Below are 11,400 nucleotides of genomic sequence, written 5' to 3'. Positions count from 1 at the left end.
TTATCACCACAAATACCTTTACTGCCTCTAAACAAGACATGTTTTATGGTATATTCACCATAGAAAGAAATAGTCTGTTCAGTCAATATCCTCCAATACCAGGACAGATCAACATTGAAAATAAAAAGGCTTTTGACAAGTGATATGTGTATGAGTGTGTATATGTATGTTTGAGTGTGTATATGTATGTATGTGTGTGTGTATGTATATGTATATATACTATATGTATTGTTAAAGAAAGTTTTTTATAATTATACAATATAAAAATTATAAAAACTGTGACATTAACTGAAAGAAAAAAAAGACAACTATAAATGTAGTCAAATTTTATTGTTAATCTTATTGACTGTGACTTCAAAGTTTCATCAATGGTGGTGTCATCAGATGGATGAGACCACCATTGGCAAGTATTTGAAATCACTGTCAGTGAAATTGTATATATATATATATATATATATATATATATATATATATATATATATATATATATACACACACACGTGTGTGTATTTGACTGTATGTATGTATATTAGTTTGAGAATGTCATTATTGTTTATTATTATTACTACTACTACTACTATTATTATTATTTCCAGCTTTTACATTCTGGTTTCAAATCCAATCATGGTGAACTTTACTTTCTATCCTCTTGAGAGACAATAAAATAAAGCACCATACAAGGATTGATTTAACCCACCCACCCCAACCGAACTTGTGGCTTTGAGCCTATGTTAGACACTTTATTATTATCACTATTATTATTTGGAGAGCTGGCAGATTCAAAAGAGCATCAGAAAAATGTCATGTATTGTTTCTTCTGGTTCTCTGTTCAAGTCCAGCCAAGGTCAACTTACCCCTTCATCCTTTGGGGATGGATAAAATACTAGTCAAGTATTGGGGTCAATGGTATTGATTAACCCACCCCCATCAAAATTGTTGGCCTTGTGCCATTATTATTATTATTATTATTAGCTATCTCACAACAAATTTACATCTGGAAATTTGAAGAGAAACATCAACAGAATTGTTATTCATTTATGTATGTGCCCCTGTGTTGTAAATGGATATATAGATATACATACATCTGTGTATATGTATTGTATGAGTGTGTGTATGTGTTTGTATTAATGTCTGTGCATGCTCGTTACAGACAGAAGCAATATCAGGTTTGTTTGTTTTTAATTTTTATTATTGCTCCTAGAAATTTTATTTATTTTTTATTAAAATTCTAAATAATTAAAACTTACCAATATTATCATTATTATTATCATTTAATATTGTTGATATTATTCATTATTATAACCATCACTGCAATCTTCACATTATTATTTGTTAAAATATATTTTAAAATCACAACTGAAATAGTTATAAATAATAACTAAAACAAAAATTTGAAAAAAAATTTTTTTTTTTCCTTCTTTTACCAGAAAGTGTTCAAGAGTCTCAGATGTCAAGACATCTGAGCTCTCTATGGATTCGAAATCAGTCTTAGAGCTTGTCGCATTATTTTTCTCTCTCTGTATGTATGTATGTATGTGTGTGTGTGACTTGTGCCAACATGTGAAACTCTTGGCCCTTGAGTCACTCTGTAACTTCTGCTGATTTGATATATATATATTATTAACAAAATAAATATGTTCTCATATCAACCATTTTACCAATTGGTTTCATACAAGGGTTGAGATAAAGTCCTTTCCAGACGTCCAGTAACAAAGAACCCATGCCATGCTTTTCCTTTCATTCTTTTCAGATGATTGCTGAGTTTATCTCAACTCCTGGTATGAAACTAATTGATAAAATGACTGATATGAGAATATAATATTGTGTTCTATTAATAATTATATGCCCACCCTGTTAACCAATATATGAGTGCCTGCTTTTCTCTCTCATGGATTTTTAGATAAATATCAAATATATTGCTTTTAATAGTCAAATGCAAAGTAGATAAAGCTATAAAGAATAGCATGTAAATATGGAGTTATAAAAATCCTTGGATACAAAAATATTAGAGGCTGCCCATGAAACACAACATCCATCTTCTGTAAGCATACATGACAGATGTTCTGTCCAGCTTTTGACTTTTCTTATCCAAAGGGCTTTTTTATCCAATATTTACACTGTTGTAGCGTTATCTACTTTGCATTCCACTGTCATAAACTATTTATTTCATGTCTCCAAAATTTCAAAATTCTTGTGATGTAAACAACACACACACATTTGATGTGTGAGTGTATGCATATGTGTATCTGTAGATAGATATTAATTAACACACACACACACACACATACACACACACATACAATTGTGTAAATTGAACCATTAAAAGAGTACTTAATATTCAATCATTTTATAGCTGCTACTACTGAGTAAACATAGTAAAAGTTTCAAGAGGATGAACACATGATAAACTCAACTTGCTTAGAAACTTCAGCATGACATATATCAACATACATACATGCACATATATACTTGTGTGTGTGCGTGTATGCATGTGCATGTGGTTAGATATTCAAATATTTATAGAATTTAACATAATTTAAAGGAAAATATTTGAAAATTCTTGCTGAAAATATAACTATGCACACTCTAGCAATGCTATTGTTTTTGCCTTTGAAATTTTGTCTACTGGTATGTGTGTGTTAATTTTATTTTGGTCAACTCAGCATCTTGCTACTCTGAGTTTCACCTACGAATATACAGGCTCTTCAGGCAAAACTCAACGTATCAAGTGACTGACTCAACCAAAATAAAAATATTATTAATCTCTACTATGTTATCGAGTACTCATTCTTCCCTAAGTCATATAAAATTTGTGTTAACTGCGACTTTAAGTTTGCTTGATGACTTATTCAATCAGGTGACATTGATTTTATTTATAAATTTGACTCTACTCTCAGTATAGAGTCACTACCACCACCATCAATAAATGCTTCATTGTTATTCTTAAACTTGCTTTAAAATAATAACTAATTATGCATACATACAAATGTGTATATGTACAGGAAAATAAGCTTTTTTTAAAAGGAGGAATAGAAGTATTAAGAAGTTAAAATGCACTTGAACTCTTTGAAAAAATTCTTACACAATTTCACCAGTTTCATAATTTTCAAACATAGTGTGAAGTTACTGTAAGCAACGTTCTCACTTCTATCAATAAATCATCTGCCCTCTTCACATCTTTGAAGTTATGTGAAATAAGAGATCCCTTACTTCAGGAAGGCCATCATTAATATATGTATCTAACCCATGCTAACATGGAAAAATGGATGTAAAAAATGAATGCACGAATAAATGAAGTGTAAGATAGAGATCTGGTGCTATAGCGTTATCTATCTCAACTTGGTAAATCTAAATGAATCTTTTTAAAGGCTCCAAGTGCATTTTCAACTTCTTTTCATGTATGTATGTATATTATATACACACACATATATAACAGTAATGTCTTGAAGTTTCTTGGAAAAAGTGCTTTCCCCAATTGGTGGTGTGAGCATTATATTGTAATAGCTTAATCCAGATTAGGTTGATCTATAACTTCAAGAGGAAATCCAGAATCTGAGATTATCAAAATATGTTGGTATAATTAAGTCTTCAGTCAAGTTTGGTAAGTTTCAGTGGTTACAAACAGTAACATATCTAACTCATCCATCCATTATTTCTATGTGGGTTGTAAGGGTTGAGTCCTCAGGCACCTCTTCCAAAGAGTCCTATCAGAAGCAACTATCATTACACTTACCAGCTGTTTCACAAGTGACAAAAAGAGACTATATAGATATTATACCAACCATCACGTTCTTAATCTACCCCTAGGACTCTTGCCATTTGGCTCAGCTTGATGAAGTTATATTGAAATCCTTTCCTGCAACATTCTAATCACATGTCCATAGTATCAAAGTTATAACTCTCAATATGCAGAGAAGTAGTGGCTTGACCAGGAGAGACTCCCTGATCTCCAAGCTATGCAACAACATATGACAAATGAATGCCTTTATGGAGATCTGCCGAAAGTTAGTGAGAAGATCAAGCAAAGACAACTGCAACTATCTGTTCTGCATGCGCCACTCTGAAGTGGAAGCATCCAAATTAGTCTTGTGGAACCCACTTCATGGTTATTTAAGAAGAGGAAAACATCGTTACATTTACATCAACAACATGATTGCAGACACTGGCCTGGAATGTATCCAGGATCTTGAGGCAGTGAAGTTGGACTGAGAGATGTGGCAGGTCGACTTTGTTGCTGCCGCCTAGGTTAGAACCTGGCCATAAAAAACCTATGCACACTGTTGAATAACATTACTCCAGATATCCTATGAAGTAACCCCATTTTGGTTGCATGTATTTCTGACCATATTCTTTCTGCCAGTCCAACATTCATAGCTATATGTGAAGACAGGCATAAAGATTGAAGTGAAGATAGCAAGTGTCTTATCTAATGCAGTGGTTCTTAATCATTTTTGACTTTGTACTGCATTGAACAATTAAAAAAAATTATTGGTATACTTTGCATGTAAAGTTAAAATACTGTTTTAACATGAAAAATATTGCTTCCTCCATTTTGTTAATCATACTTGAGTAAAAGACAGTTCATGGCAAACATGTTAGAGGTATTTAGCTAAAGTTCTTTACATTCTGAGTTCGAATCTTGCCAAAGTTGACTTATTTTATTAACTTCAAAAGGATGAAAAATCAAGTGCTAGCAAAGTACTTTGGTCAATAGAAATCAACTGTTCCCTCCTTAAATTTCTGACCTTATGCCAGTATTAGAAATCATTAATTCTGCTTGAGTTTAAGAAACTTATGAATGACATGTTTTATCAAGACTCTAGTATTAGTAGAAATTTTCTAAAACCTTAAATTATACTTTAATAAATCTACATGACATCATTCAAGAACCACTAATCTTTTGTTTGAGGCTTTTGCTTAGTCTGAAAAATTAGAATGGATCTAACCCATGCCAGCATGGAAAGTGAACATAAAATGATGATGATGATTCAGGTGGTGGATTGTTCCAGCTCTCTACATTCTAAGTTCAAATCCTGTGAGGATCAGCTTTGTCTTTCATCCTTTCAAGGTTAATAAAACAAAGTACTAGCCAAGTATGCAATCAACTTATAACCTGTCATCTTAGAGTTTTCACCTCCCATCACTCTCATACTCTCTCTCTCTCTCAAATAGAATCACTTTAAATGAACAGAGATTATGATGTAAAGCAGAAAAAAAAACAATGTCCTTCGTGTTGTTTGAATAAGGACTGGCTTGGGCCATGTTTGCTTGGAAAGTGGACATAGAATTACAATGATAATGATCATACCAGTACCAGTAAATCACTAAGAGCACCGTCCGAGCGTGATTGTTGCCAGAGCACCAGCTGTCTGGCTTTCATGCCGGTGGCACATAAATAGCACCATTTGAGTGTGACCATTACCAACGTCGCCTTCCTGGCACGTGAAAAGACATTCGAGCAAGTTCGTTGCCAGTCCCGCTGGACTGGCTCCTGTGCAGGTGGCACATAAAATACACCATTTCGAGCGTGGCTGTTGCCAGTACCTCCTGACTGGCCCTCGTGCCAGTGGCACGTAAGAGCACCCACTACACTCTCGGAGTGGTTAGCATTAGGAAGGGCATCCAGCTGTAGAAACTCTGCCAAATCAGATTGGAACGTGGTGTAGCCATCTGGTTCACCAGTCCTCAGTCAAATCGTCCAACCCATGCCAGCATGGAAAGCGGACGTTAAATGATGATGATGATAATCACATCAACATTTTACACCTATATTCCATGTTAGAATGAATTGGATGCGGAAATATCTATCTATCTATCTATCTATACACACACACACACACTATAGATTTTCAGACATTTCCTTCTATCATTTTCATTCATAAGGAACTAGTCATATTGAGACTGTTATAGACAACAGTTGCCTATAGCACCACGCTGAAAGAATGAACCCAAAACCAACTAGTTGCAAAATGAATTTCTTAACCACAGAAATGCACTTCGCTACCAGTTGACTTCAAGTTCATTCCTGCAGCATGGCACCAGGGCCAACTGTTGTCTACAACAATCTTGAGATGACCAATGCTTTGTGAATAAAAATGGTAGAAGAAGACTATAGGATCCTGTCATGCACATGTATAAAGGACAGATATCTGACAGTCTCAAGAAGACCCATCCACCACAGCAGAATTGATATTGGTGCCACATAAAAGGCATCTAGTCATAGGAACCATGCCAGAATAGACAATGGAGCCGGATGTGGCCCCCTGGCCTTACCAGTTCCAGTTAATCCATGCCAGCGTGGAGAATGTATGTTAAATGATGTTGATATATACACTCACAGAGAAATATAGACTCTTGTCCATCCTAACATTTAAGAGTTTTTGTTTAATTAACAGAATTATGTCCTCTTCATCAAATTATAAGGTAAGTGACTAGCCTATTACATTAGTTCCACCAATGAAGTACGAAGAAAATCCAGTAGAACAATATCAGGATTATGATAATATAAGTGAATAGCTGTTTCTCATCAGGTAAGTAGCCTGTTATTTGGAGATTATCTACAGAGAGATAGAACTTCAATTACTGGCAGAAGTTCTGTGATACTTTCTCAAAACCTTCTCATGGTAAAAAGGAAAGTGGCAGATCAATAAAACACTACATCAATCAATTTGCTAAAAAGCACTAAATGCACTTTCCAAGAGCTTACAAATGCCATGGATGACAGAGGAATGGAAGATTCATGTCAGCAATCTGAGAAATTATCATTCCACTAACTTAGAGAGAAGGAGATTTGGCATCTACTTCATTAAAAGCTATGAGCTATTTGCTATTGGAATATTTTCTGAATTCTGGAGAGAGAGAAATAATTCCAAGAAAACTAATAAATACCAAACAAAAGTACATAACAGCAAAAAAAAAAAAAGGACAACACTCACCATTTATTGTAGAAAACTGAATTCAGTGACTCACATTTTTTCACCCACTTCTCTGTAGAGACTTGGCTGTCTTTTTTTTTTCATTCTACAATAGTTCCATGATATTGGTCATTAAATGCAATTCTAAGTATTTAAACCCTTTTGTTACTATATTACTGTTCAAGTACACTTTTTATTTCAGTTAAGAATGTAGAACTAGTATGTTCAAATGTAGCTGTGACCATTTCATCGTTTTCAAACTAATCTAAGACTATATTATCTAATGTGTCCTTCCCTTTTTTAAGATGATAGGCTATAATTTGAGAGAAATTTTGCTATTTCTAGCAGATCAAGCAACTGAATAGAAACACCCTCATTGGTTTTGAGTGTCGTAGTTTTAAGTTAGGGCTAAATGGTTGCTCAAACTGATCAAAAATTACCAGGCACTGTTATTTGATTGGCATGAATCATAGGCTTAAACACAAAAACCTGACTTAAATCCAATATACAGCAGTTAAGGCTGCTGACTGAATAGCATTTTATCTCCAGTCTTCATCTTTTATTTATTCAAGGATACCTAGTTATCTCCCTTCATATGTCTCCTAATTCATTTCTTGTTCTGTGCAATTAATTTAAAACACTGAAACACATAGTTCATATTTGTTACCAAGATGTCAGTTACAACTTTTCCCTAATTTGTTTGTTTGAAAAAATAAATCTACGCATTTTGAAAGACCTTCTTTAACCCTTTTCATACCAGCCTGTCTAAGATTCCTCCTGGTTCTATGATACAAACTACTTGTTTTAAAGTGATCTAAGAACCTTCCATCAAAATTTCATGTTCATATCATCATCATCATCATCATTTAACGTCCGCCTTCCATGCTAGCATGGGTTGGACGATTTGACTGAGGACTGGCGAACTAGATGGCTGCACCAGGCTCCAATCCGATCTGGCACAGTTTCTACAGCTGGATGCCCTTCCTAATGCCAACCACTCTGAGAGTGTAGTGGGTGCTTTTACGTGCCACCGGCACGAGGGCCAGTCAGGAGGTACTGGCAACGACCTCGCTAGAATGTTTTTTCATGTGCCAGTAAGGCGACGTTGGTAATGATCACACTCAAATGGTGCTATTTACATGCCACTGGCACAGAAGCCAGACAGCTGCTCAGGCAATGATCACGCTTAGACGGTGCTCTTAGCGCTCCACTAGCACAGGTGGCAGTCATCGAATTTGGTTCAATCACGATTTCGATTTCACTTGCCCCAACAGGTCTTCGCAAGCCGAGTTTAGTGTCCAATGAAGGGGGTGCCAGTGGTCGAATTTGGTTTGATTTCGATTTCATTTGCCTCAACAGGTCTTCGCAAGCAGAGTTTAGTGTCCAATGAAGGAAAGGTATGCATAAGTGGGCTAGCTATACCCCTGGCAGAGGCCTCGGATTATGGTCTCACTTGGCTTGCCAGGTCTTCGAATTTGGTTCAATTTCGATTTCATTTGCCTCAACAGGTCTTCGCAAGCAGAGTTTAGTGTCCAATGAAGGAAAAGTACGCATAAGTGGGCTAGCTACACTCCTGGCAGAGGCCTTGGATTATGGTCACACTAGATTTGCCGGGTTTTCTCACGCACTGCATATTTCCAAAGGTCTCGGTCACAAGTCATTGCCTTGGTGAGGCCTAATGTTCGAAGGTCGTGCTTCACCACCTCATCCCAGGTCTTCCTGGGTCTACCTCTTCCACAGGTTCTCTCAACCGCTATGGTGTGGCACTTTTTCACACAGCTATCCTCATCCATTCTCGGCACATGACTATACCAGTACAATCGTCTCTCTTGCACACCACAACTGATGCTTCTTAAGTCCAACTTTTCTCTCAAGGTACTTACACTCTGTTGAGGATGCACACTGACATTACACATTCATCGGAACATACTGGCATCATTCCTTGCGAGCTTACGTATGTCCTTAGCAGTCACAGCCCATGTTTCACTGCCATGTAGCATGGCTGTTTGTACACATGTGTCATACAGTCTGCCTTTTACTCTGAGCGAGAGGCCCTTTGTCACCAGCAGAGGTAATAGCTCTCTGAACTTTGCCTAGGCTATTCTTATTCTAGCAGCTACACTTTCAGTACACCGTCCTCCGCTACTAACTTGGTCCCCTAGATAATGGAAGCTATCAACTACTTCTAGTTTTTCTCCCTGGAATGTGACAGAAGTTGTTTTCTGCACATTTTCAGTGTTTATTGCTCCTGAACATCTGCCACATACAAAAACTATCTTCCCAGTTAGCCTTCCTTTGATATTGCTGCACCTCTTATGTGTCCATAACTTGCACTAGGTACATCTTATAGAGTTTCTACCTGAAGGGGTTTGTGGTTTGTCTACCTTCCTACTTATGAGGACTTTGGTTTTAGCTAGGTTGACTCTAAGGCACTTCAATTCTAGACCTTGCTTCCACACCTGAAACTTCTCTAGTTCTGATAGTGACTCAGCAATTAGCGCAAGGTCATCAGCATAGAGGAGCTCCCAGGGGCATCCTGTCTTGAATTCCTGTGTTATTGCCTGGAGGACTATGATAAATAGGAGGGGGCTGAGGACTGAACTTTGGTGGACCCCTACCTCTACCCGGAATTCTTCACTGTACTCGTTGCCAACCCTCACCTTACTGACAGCGTCCCTGTACATGGCTCGCACAGCTCTCACTAACCATTCATCTATCCCTAGTTTCCTCATTGAATACCAGATAAGGGAACGGGGGATCCTGTCAAAGGCTTTCTCCATGTCAACAAAAGCCAGGTTTATCTTTGGTTAGGTATTTCTCCTGCAGCTGTCTTACCAGAAATATAGCATCAGTGGTGTTTTTCCCTGGCACGAACCCAAACTGACTCTCTCCCTAATTAGTTGGGCTATGACCCTCTCCGTGACTTTCATTACCTGATCCAACAACTTAATACCTCTATAATTATTTGTATCTAAAGCATCACCTTTACCTTTTTAGCAGTTGACTATGGTGCTGCTACACCAGTTATTGGGTATGACTCCTTCGTGTATCACCTGGTTAACTATACGGGTGACTAAGCTATAGCCGACATTGCCAGAAACTTTGAGCATCTCTGCAGTGATTCCTGATGGGCTGGGGGCTTTCCCTGTCTTCACACTCTTAATTACTTTATCTGCCATGGTACTGTCAACTCGGATAGCTGGTCCCTCTGTTCGGTCGACATTCAGCAGACTCTCTTTTTCCCATTCATTCTCTTTATTGAGCAACCTTTCATAGTGGCATTTCCAAACCTCTCTCTTTGCATCCTCGTTTAGTGCAAGTGAACCATCATCCATGCGGACACATGTCCTACGACATCACGATTCTCTCTCACACACGGTCTTGCAACACGAAATACCTCAAGTCTTTGGTCCTCACGGCACAGAACATTGGCAAATTTTTTCTCATCTGCTTCCCCTTTGGCTAAATAAACCTGTCTCCTAGCTTCCCTTCTGGCAGTCTGATACAATTCCCTGCTACCACCGTTCTTCCAAGCCTGTTTTTTTTGTCTAATAGCCCTGTCAACAACATTGTTCCACAGATCTTGTCAGTGGCCCTCAGCAGGTTGTCCTGTAGAAACCTCCAGTTGTCTTTCTGCATCGTGTGAAGCTATATCCCCTTCTATTTCGTCAAAGACTTCGAGTAATACGTCTCTAAATCTCTGTCCATTTGCAGGATCTTTAAACTTCCAGACCCTTCTCCTCCATGCTGGTCATCTTCTGGGCAACCACTTAGCCCTGATCCTGAAGTCACTAACTACTAGTCTATGTTGTGGGGTACATTCTTCGCCTGGGAAGGTTTTGGCATTTATAAGCAGACATCTTTTCCTGGCGAGGATGTAGTCAATTTGTCTAGTGTGTCTGCCAGAACAGTAGGTGACTGGCAGGTTTCCTGAAGTTAGTATTGCAAACCATAAGGTCATTTGCATCGCAGAACTTCAGCAAGCTGGCAGGATCGTTAGCATGCCGTTCGAAATGCTTAGCAGTATTTCATCTGCCGTTACGTTCTGAGTTCAAATTCCGCCGAGGTTGACTTTGCCTTTCATCCTTTCGGGGTCGATAAATTAAGTACCAGTTACGCACTGGGGTTGATGTAATTGCCTTAATCCGTTCGTCTGTCCTTGTTTGTTCCCTCTATGTTTAGCCCCTTGTGGGCAATAAAGAAATAAGAACTCCAGCAGCCTGGTTCCCTCCTCATTGCAGGAACCAAAATCATAGCCTCCATGTAAGCCCCCTGTATGTTGTCCAACATGTCCATTGAAGTCACCAGTCACAAAAAGAAGGTCCCTGTCATTCCTCAACAAGGTAGTCTGCAAGAGGGTGTCATGAAATCGGTCTTTCTGTCCATCAGGTAGCCCTGGCTCAGGGGCATAGGCCAAGATAATGGTTGCTAACCCATGATGAAGGACTAATCTAATCCTAAGTATTCTATCGCATACTCTGACTAC

This window comes from Octopus bimaculoides, chromosome 2, assembly GCF_046866305.1.
Source record: "Octopus bimaculoides isolate indiv1 chromosome 2, ASM4686630v1, whole genome shotgun sequence".
NCBI lineage: Eukaryota > Metazoa > Mollusca > Cephalopoda > Octopoda > Octopodidae > Octopus > Octopus bimaculoides.
The sequence above is the reverse complement of the archived record's forward strand: the minus strand, read 5'-3'. Positions refer to the sequence as shown.